This window comes from Orycteropus afer, unplaced genomic scaffold (assembly GCF_000298275.1).
Source record: "Orycteropus afer afer isolate SDZICR_OR568_19922 unplaced genomic scaffold, OryAfe1.0 scaffold00257, whole genome shotgun sequence".
NCBI lineage: Eukaryota > Metazoa > Chordata > Mammalia > Tubulidentata > Orycteropodidae > Orycteropus > Orycteropus afer.
The window spans coordinates 217895-227216 of NW_006921844.1; positions in this window are offsets into that span (position 1 = coordinate 217895).

Here is a 9322-nt window from a genome sequence, read left to right on the forward strand (position 1 = left end):
GCAATGAACAAGTCGTTGGTCTTGCAAAATTCTACCATACAAGTTCCAGCATTATTTCTGTCAGCAAGGCCAAATTTTCCAACTACTGGTGATTCTTCTTTGTTTCCGACTTTTGCATTCCAGTCACCAGTGATAATTAACACATCCTGATTTCATGTTCCGTCAATTTCAGACTGTAGAAGTTGATAAAATTCTTCAATTTCCTCCTCTTTGGCTTTGGTGGTTGGTGCATAAATTTGAATAATAGTCGTCTTAATGGGTCTTCCTTGTAGGCGTATGGATATTATCCACACACTTATAGAAGGTGTCAGGACCCAAGTTCTTGGATCAAATGTCAAGCTGGAGGCTTTTCCTGACTCACACAGCTGCAGGGGCTGACGAGCTCAAGGTTGGCAGGCAATATGGCTGTTGACTCCAATGAATGACAAATCTAAGATCTCCAGGCTGAATGGTGGATTGTTTGTTCACGGACAGTTGTAGACAGCACAACAGAATCCTGATCCACAGAAGAGTGTCTCTTTTTCTAGGATGTCCATAAATATACTGGAAGCAGACCACAACCCTAGGAAAACTCCCTTTCAATGGATTGGCTGCTCAAAACATATACATCTGATCCCATCATGGGAACAACCCACATCACAATTGCTTAAACTACACAGAATTGTGGTCCAGCCCAGTTGACACACAGCTCCAACTATCACAAGGGGTACAAGTCTTCTAAATCTTACTATATTAAAAAATCATGAGATGTCATAAATCAGTATCAAATAGTATGATTACTATCGGTTATGATTATGTATCAACTTGGCTAGGCCAAGATTCCTAGTGGCTTTGCAGATATTATGTAGTCATCCTCCATTTTGGAATGGATGTGAGCAGCCAGTCAGTTGAAAGTGGAGTTTCCTTTGGGGTGTGGCCTGCATCCAATATATATGGATGTTCTAACAAAGCTCACTCTCTCTTGATGCTGCATCCAACTCACCATCCTTTGACCTCTGGTTCTTGGGACATGAGCCAGCAGCCTGCTGCCTGACCTGATGATTTTGAGTTCATCAACCCCTGAAAGCACAAGTAAGGATAAGCCACCAGCATGACACCTACCCATGGGTTACAGCTTTGACTTCCTCCTTCAGTACCATTGGTTCTAGATCATATGCCACTTCCTGAAATGGATGAAGATCGACCAGTTCTTTTTGGTACAGTGATTCTGTGTATTCCTGCCATCTTCTCTTGGCCCTTGCCAGCTATCACAACTGTGTGAGCCATTTCCTTGAAATAAATCTCCCTATACATGTTTATATATGTGCTTCACTGGTTTGCTCCTCTAAAGAACCTGAGACAATATCCAAATATTGTCTAGAGAGCCCACGACAATATCCAAATGAATGCTGCAATCAAGAACCAATTTAGACAGTAGCGTACTGGTAAACAGGCTGAGTGCAGGGAATGGGGGAGAGAAAGAGAGCCGTGATTTGTGGTGTTTGCTGATTTCTGTGGTGTAATTATTGTGACCACTTTAAGCTAACAACATGACAGCAGTGAACTCAGAGTTAGGAAGAGATGTGCAGAATCAGCTGCTGGCTCCAGAAAACCTGTAATAGCATTTCCTAGTTCAGAATGGAAGGAAAGCCTTTTTTTTATTCAGACAAGTCTGTATTGAGCAGACTTCATGAAAGTGTGAGATTTGAACTAGGTTTTGAAAGATCTGCATTTAGACTCTTTGCAACTAGCAGAAACAAACTAGCTTAAAGAGAGTGAGAAAAGGAGAACATAAATATTTTAGTACTAATATCTGAAGAAAGGACTAATAATTTAGCTATAGCACTCACTCTCTCCACCTTTCAGTTCTGCTTGAATCTGCTTCTGTTGTTTTATAATGTTGTCATTGTCTCCTGCCATAGGCGCTCTGGTGGCATAGTACCTAAGGCATTTGACTTTTAACCAGAAGACTGGTGGTTTAAGCCCACCAGACACTCCTCGAAAGGAAGATTGGGCAATCTACTTCTGTAGAGATACCACCTTGGAAGCCCAAGGAGGGATTGCTATATGAGTCGAATCGACTTGACGGCAGTGAGTTTGGTTTTTTGGTTTGGAATCCTGCCATAAGCAGACTCTCTCCATGTTGCAGGAAATATGGCTAGTGAAGTCCTTACAGTTAACAATTAAGAGGGAAAGAAGTATCTTCTCATGGAGATTATGTGGAAAGACTCTTCTAATTGACTATGCATGGGTCACATGTTTGGACTAATAATTGGGTACCTGCCTTACAGACAGAGGGCAAGCAGGACCACTAGGATGGACCACTCTTTCCCCATCACACAAAATCTATGAGACTCTTCCAAACAGAATCCTCCCAATGGGAAGAGGAATTCTGGGCAGATAAATGCCATGAATTTCTAGTAGACATATGGATAAGGTTTTCTGGAAAGGTAGAAGAGTGGACATGGACATAGAGGGAATGGCATAAGTGGAGGTGCAGAAGCATAGAAGTGCATAGAGGTGCCTTTTGGAAACAGAAAAGAGACCACCCTGACCATTCCCCATAGGACAGTGGTTTTCAACCGAGGAGGATTTTTGTCTTCAGGGAATGCTGGACAATGTCTGGAGTTATTTTGGTTATCACAAAAGGGAGGAGGGCTACTTCTGGCACCTGGTGGGTAAATGCCAGAGATACTAACCATTGCACAATGCACAGAACAACCTCCACAACAAAGAATTATCCAGTCCCAAATGTAAATAGTAAGAAATCCTGCCAGACAAGAAGTATAGGAGAAATGACTAGAAGGAGGTCAAATTGTAGAGGGCTTTAAGTTAGACTATGTAGAGGCTAAATTATAATCTTAATCCTATAAGTGCTACTCAAGGGAGCATTGGAAAGATGTAGCTTTTATAAATTCTGCTTCTTCTGCCTGCTTTCCCCAATCCTCTTTTCCCACTCTGCATAGCTGGCTCCCCACCCCCTCTTTAGGACTCAGCTTAAATGTCACCTATTCAAGAGATCTTCTCAGACCTCCCAAAACAAAATAAGTTATTTCATACACTCCACACCACCATTCTTTCCCACGGTTCCCTCTTCCTTCATAACTCTTACCACAATTTTGGATTATATGTGAATTTGAGTGCTAGTTTAACATCTGACTTCTCATAAGCCTATGGAGGCAGGGACCTTGTTTACATGTTCATCACTGTGATCCCATTTACAAGCAGAGTTCTGTGTGCATTGTAGCCACTCAATATTTAATTGATTGATTAATTTGAATGGAAGATTTTAAGGGAAGGGTAGGAAGTGAATAGAGGGAAGAAATGAATGCAACACTAAAAAAGGCAGTCCTCTGGATTTCTTCCCTGTCCTGATCCATACTCATCTCCCTTCTCTGACTTTCATAGCAAAGAATTGTTTGTACTCATACTCATATTAACCCTATAGGATAGAGTAGCACTGCCCCGTAGGATTTCCAATGCTAAAATCTAATTGCAGAAGCAAACTGCCACATCTTTCTCCTGTAGAGCAGCTGATGGGTATGAACTTCCTGTTACTCTCTAGGGTTGCTATGAATCAGAATAGACTTGATGACTGTTTTTTTTGTTGTTGTTATCATTTGTAAGAACAAAATGATTCATTAACTAGAGTTCAAGTGAAGATACAGAAACCCTTCTAGTATATTAACCAGATATGGGCCACTCCTCAGAAGGAAGATGGGGTAATCTACTTCCGTAGTGATACTGCCTCGGAAACCCAAGGAGGGGTCGCTATGAGTCGGGTCTGAGTCGACGGCACATAACAACAACAACAACATGGGACTAATAAAGGTTATAAATCTTTATGGAAGCAGACTGCCTCAACTTTCTCCTATGGAGCAACTGGTAGGTTCGAACTGCTGACCTTTTGGTTAGAAGCTGAATAACCACTGTACCAGATTGGCACAAGCAAAATGAATTCCTTCCAGACTGCTGCCTTCTCCCCACCTAACTAAATTCTAAATTCAGATCTTACAGAACTACACATGACTTGCAAATCCTTAATTACAATGGGAACCCCATTAGCAAGGAGTCTTGGAATTGAGTTTTTAGCCTTCCAGTCTTTGTAGTTTGGACATCCAAGAGAGGTTTGACAGATGTGGGTCAAGGTATTCTACTCTATCTGGCACATAGACTGCCTCTACTGGATTGCAAACTCTCTGTGGCCATTAATGTCCTATGCCATTCACCTTGTGTTCAATGCTGGGCATGTTCTCTAAGCAAAAATGTAAAATGAATTGATTTGAGTTGAAGGGGAAGATCTTCCTCATTTCTTAGAACACTTTGTACCTTTGTTATGGCACTTATCACATTTTGTCTCTTAAAATAATTTGTTTTCTTATTCATTCTCCCCACTGAACCAGAAGTTCATATCCTTGTCCTAACATTCAAGATGGGTAATAAATGTTTGTAACACTCATTGCACTTGTAGCCACTTGTGTCATTCACACTAGATGCTAAGTTTCATAAGGGTAAGCATGAAGCCTATGTGGTTTACTTCTCTATATCACTTGTTGTTGTTGTTGTTATGTGCCGTCGAGTCAGACCTGACTCATAGCGACCCCTCCTTGGGTTTCCGAGGCAGTATCACTACGGAAGTAGGATTGCCCAACCTTCCTTCCGAGGAGTGGCTAGTGGGTTTGAACCGCCAGCCGTCTGGTTAGCAGTCAAGTGCCTTAGCCACTATGCTACCAGAGCTCCCCTCTCTATCACTAGCACCTTGTTAAATAGCTGTTGAATGAATGTTGAGCTTACTTTCATCCTCAGTATTTTAAAAATATTAATAATTATTCCCTATATATACAGTGGTTTACTGAACACTGTTATGGGGGAGAGTCCCAACTTTGGGGAAAAGACAAATGCAGGTAATATGATAATTATTCTTTCCACTTTCCAAAAACTGAAACTGTCTATGAGTTTAACTGACTTGTCTAAGGTGGTGGAACCAGCCTTAATATTCTAATATAAACCTGCATTAGACTTCTGACTGTAAACCTTGTGTCATATACCAGCTGTGAACCAGATACTCTGGCAGCCAAGTAAAATACTGATAGTGAAAGGGTAAAAACAATGGAAAAGAGAAGCAAAGGCCAGCCAGGCATCTGGTGATTTTTCGTTCCTCCAGTGTCTGCTTGTTACCTAAACAGCCTCACCTGCTCTTTCTGGGAGCTGGGACCCTCAAGCAAGGCACACTTCTCTCAATGACTTAAGATTGGGCCAGAGAGTTTGTGAGGCCAGTGAGGCCTCACCTTAAGATGGGAGGCCTCACAAGGGCTGGGACAATGAGGCACTCATCCACACAATTATGTACCTGCACAATTAGGTCTGGACAAAATCCATACCACGTCATGTAAACACACAGGGAATGAGCCACTGCACACTTAAACAAGCACAAACACAGGTGCACACAGACTTTATGAACATGTTGTTGTTAGGTGATATTGAGTTGGCTCTGACTCAAAACTACCCCATATATAATAGAATGAAACATGCCCAGTCCTGCACCATCCTCACAATTGTTGTTATGTTTGAACCCATTGTTGCAGCCACTGTGTCAATCCATCTAACTGAGGGTCTCCCTCTTTTTCACTGACCCTGTACTTTACCACACATGATGTCCTTCTCCAGCAATTGGACCCTCCTGATGACCTGTCCAAAGTAAGCAAGATAAAGTCTCGCCATCTTCTCTCCTAAGGAGTATTCTGACTGTACTTCCTCCAAAAAAGATTTATTCATTCTTCCAGCAGTCCATGATATATTCAATATCGTTTGCCAACACCACAGTTTGAACACATTTATTATCCTTTAGTCTTTCATCATTGTCCAGCTTTATATGCATATGGCCCAAATGAAAGTACCATGGCTTATGCCAGGCACATTTTAGACATGAAAGTGATATCTTTTCATCTTAGCATTTTAAAGAGGTCTTTTGCAGCAGATTTGTCCAATACAATACATCATTTGATATCTTGATTTCATGAACATATACACTAATGTGTGGTTATGCACCAGTCATACATATCTAGCCACTATCATGTATACCCAGAAACTATACTTCAGTTACATACTAACCCACAGTCTTGGGTATATGAATGTATGTGTATATACAGGAGCTGTATAATGTGTAATACATACACGCACATACACACCTAAACACATGTACAATCACTCTTCATTACATGCATACTTAGTACTATAAGCATTATCTATGGAAAATAGCACATATGGTAAACACTAAAATTGTGTACCTGCAGGGGCATAGCAAGGATAATGAGTGCCCAGGGGCAATCTCTAAATTGTGCTTTCCACCTCTCCAGCCCTAGTTTGACCACCTAGGGGCAATCTCTTAAGTTTCTAGCTTCTCCCCCAATTTCAAGATGAGTAGATGTTGATAGCTGCCACCATCGGGAGAAAGGCCTGCCTCCTACAAATGAAACTACAAAACACTGTTACAGGAAACAAAAAGATATCCACATGGCTAGGAAGACTTAACATCATGAAAATGTCAATACTATCCAAAGCAATCTACAGAGAGGATACAGTCCTGATCCAGATTCTATCATCTTTCTTTAAAGAGATAGAAAAACTAATCACCAATTTTAATAGGAAAGAAAAGAGGCCCCAGATAAGTACCACAGAAGAGGGAACTCTGGTGGCGTAGTGCCTAAGGCATTTGACTGCTAACCAGAAGGCTGGCAGTTCAAACCCACCAGCCACTCATCAGAAGCAAGCTTGGGCAATCTACTTCCATAGTGATCCTGCCTCAGAAACACTATGAATCAGACACGACTTGACGGCAGTGAGTTTCTTTTTGTTTTTGTTTTTTTTTTAATAAAAACAAAGTAGGAGACCTCACTCCCTGATCTCAAAACCTGCTATACAGCCACAGTAGTTAATATAGCCTGGTACTGGTACAATGAGAAAGACATAGACCAAAGGAACAGAATAGAGAACCCAAAAGTAAATCCATCCACCTATGGACAACTGATCTTCGTAAAGGGTGGAAACTCATTAAATGGGGAAGAGATAGTTGTTTTAATAAATGGTGCTGGGAAAACTGGATAACCATTTGCAGAAAAATGAAACAGGGCCCATATCTTATACCATATACAAAAATGAAGTCAAGTTGGATCTAAAACCTGAAACCATAAAGACCATCACGGAAAAAAGTAGGGACAAACTTAGGGGCCCTAATTCAGGGCATAAATATGCATTATCAAATATAACTAAAAATGCACAAACACCAGAAGGAACACTTGAGGACTGGGACCTCCTAAAAATTAACACTTGCACATCAAAGTATTTCACCAAAAGAGTATAAAGAGAACCCACCGACGAGGGAAAAGTTTTGGCAGTGATATATTGGACAGAGGGCTAATCTCTAAAATTTATAGAAAACAGCAATAATGTAACAACAAAAGGACAAATAATCCGATTAAAAATGGACATGAACAGACACTTCACTAAGAAGACATTCAGGCAGCTAACGTGAAAAAATGCTCATGACCATTCATTAGCCGTTGTTGTTAGGTGTTGTCAAGTCACCTCCGACTCATTGCAACCCTATGAACAGCAGAATGAAACATTGCCTGGTCTGTGTCATCCTCACAATCCTTGCTATTCATAAGGTTTTCACTAGCTGATTTTTTCAGAAGTGGATGGCGTCATCCTTCTTCCCAGTTTGTCTTAATCTGGAAGCTCTGCTGAAACCTGTCCACCATGGGTGACCCTGCTGGTATTTGAAATACCAGTGGCATAGCCACTAGAGTACCACAGACTGACAGATAGGTGGTGACATTAGCCATTAGAGAGATGCAAATCAAAACAACAATGGGCTGTCATCTCACCCAGCACTAATAGCAAAGTTCAGAAAACAACAAATGCTGATGAGGGTGCGGAGAGACTGGAACCCTCATATATTGCTGGTGGGACTATAAAATTGTGCAACCACTGTAGAATGGCGCTTCCTTAAAAAGCTGGAAATAGAAATACCACAGGATTCCACTGCTAGGCATATATCCTTGAGAAATAAAAGCCTGGACACGAAGATACACACTATATTCATTGCAGCACTATTCACAATAGCAAAAAGATGGAAACAACTTCAATGTCCATCAGTGGAGGAACAGATAAACAAACTATGGTACATACACACAATAGACTATGCAATGTTAAAGAACGATGATGAATCTGAGAAACATCTCATAACATGAACTTACAGGCCATTGTGCTGAGTGAAATTAGTCAATCTTAAGAGGTCAAACACTGTATGAGGCTACTAGTGTAAAAAGTCAAGAGAAGGGTTTCACAAATAAAGAAATATTCTTTGATGGTTACCAGGGTAAACCACTAATTAGACTAGGATAGACACATACTAACTGGGGTGAACAGAAAGGTAAAAGAAAAAACAAAAACTGAATACTGTTTATATGAAAAGCTAGCAGCAATATAAAATATGGTTTTAAAAATAAAAATTACTGAAAAAAAAAGATAGCTGTGTCTTAAAGATATTCATTCTATCCATGTCCCTGTTCCTGTGATCTCCAGATTATTTCGTATTATTTCTTCAGCCTGCTTGTTTGAGATAACCGGTATCTTTTCAAGAAAATCCATTTTTTGTTTCAAAAGAAGAAAAAAGAAAGGCTTGCCCATCCTCTTGGTGCACTGTCTGAAAGGTGCCCGGGAATGTCATTCGCATCTCCTCCGACACCCCCTTGAACTTGTTCCCTGGTGCATGTGTTTCCTTTTGGCCCCTTTTTGCTATGCCTCTGTGTCTACCATGCTGGAAGAAAGGCGTTGGCCCACACAAGGTTAATATAAACTATTCAGTGCCCCCCCCCCCATTCACTTGCCACCCGGCTACGTGCCATGCCTGGCATACCGTGGACATGCCTCTGCTCAGTACACAGGGAATGTACTCTACTCACATGTTAACATGGACTCTCAGGTCCACACTGAGGTCAATGCTCACGTGCATGTGCGCATAGGTGTCTTTTCAGACATAGACACCTCAACGCTTGCAAACACACATGCAAATCACTCTCGTGCACGTAAACTCTCAAATATGCTGATACATTATACACAGAGAGAGATGCAGCCACACATGCAAGTTTTCACCAGCGCTGGAAGTCTTTTATAAACCCATGCCAAAGACTGAGCTTCCTGGCCGACGCCGCGCGCTCCTGGAGGGACCACGTGACCATCATTGCTCTAGCGGATGACGGGATGGGAAAACTATGCCTGGGGCCCGCGCCTGGCCGTGTAGCTGCGGCGTTGGAGGCGGAGGCGGAGCGCTGCTGAGAGC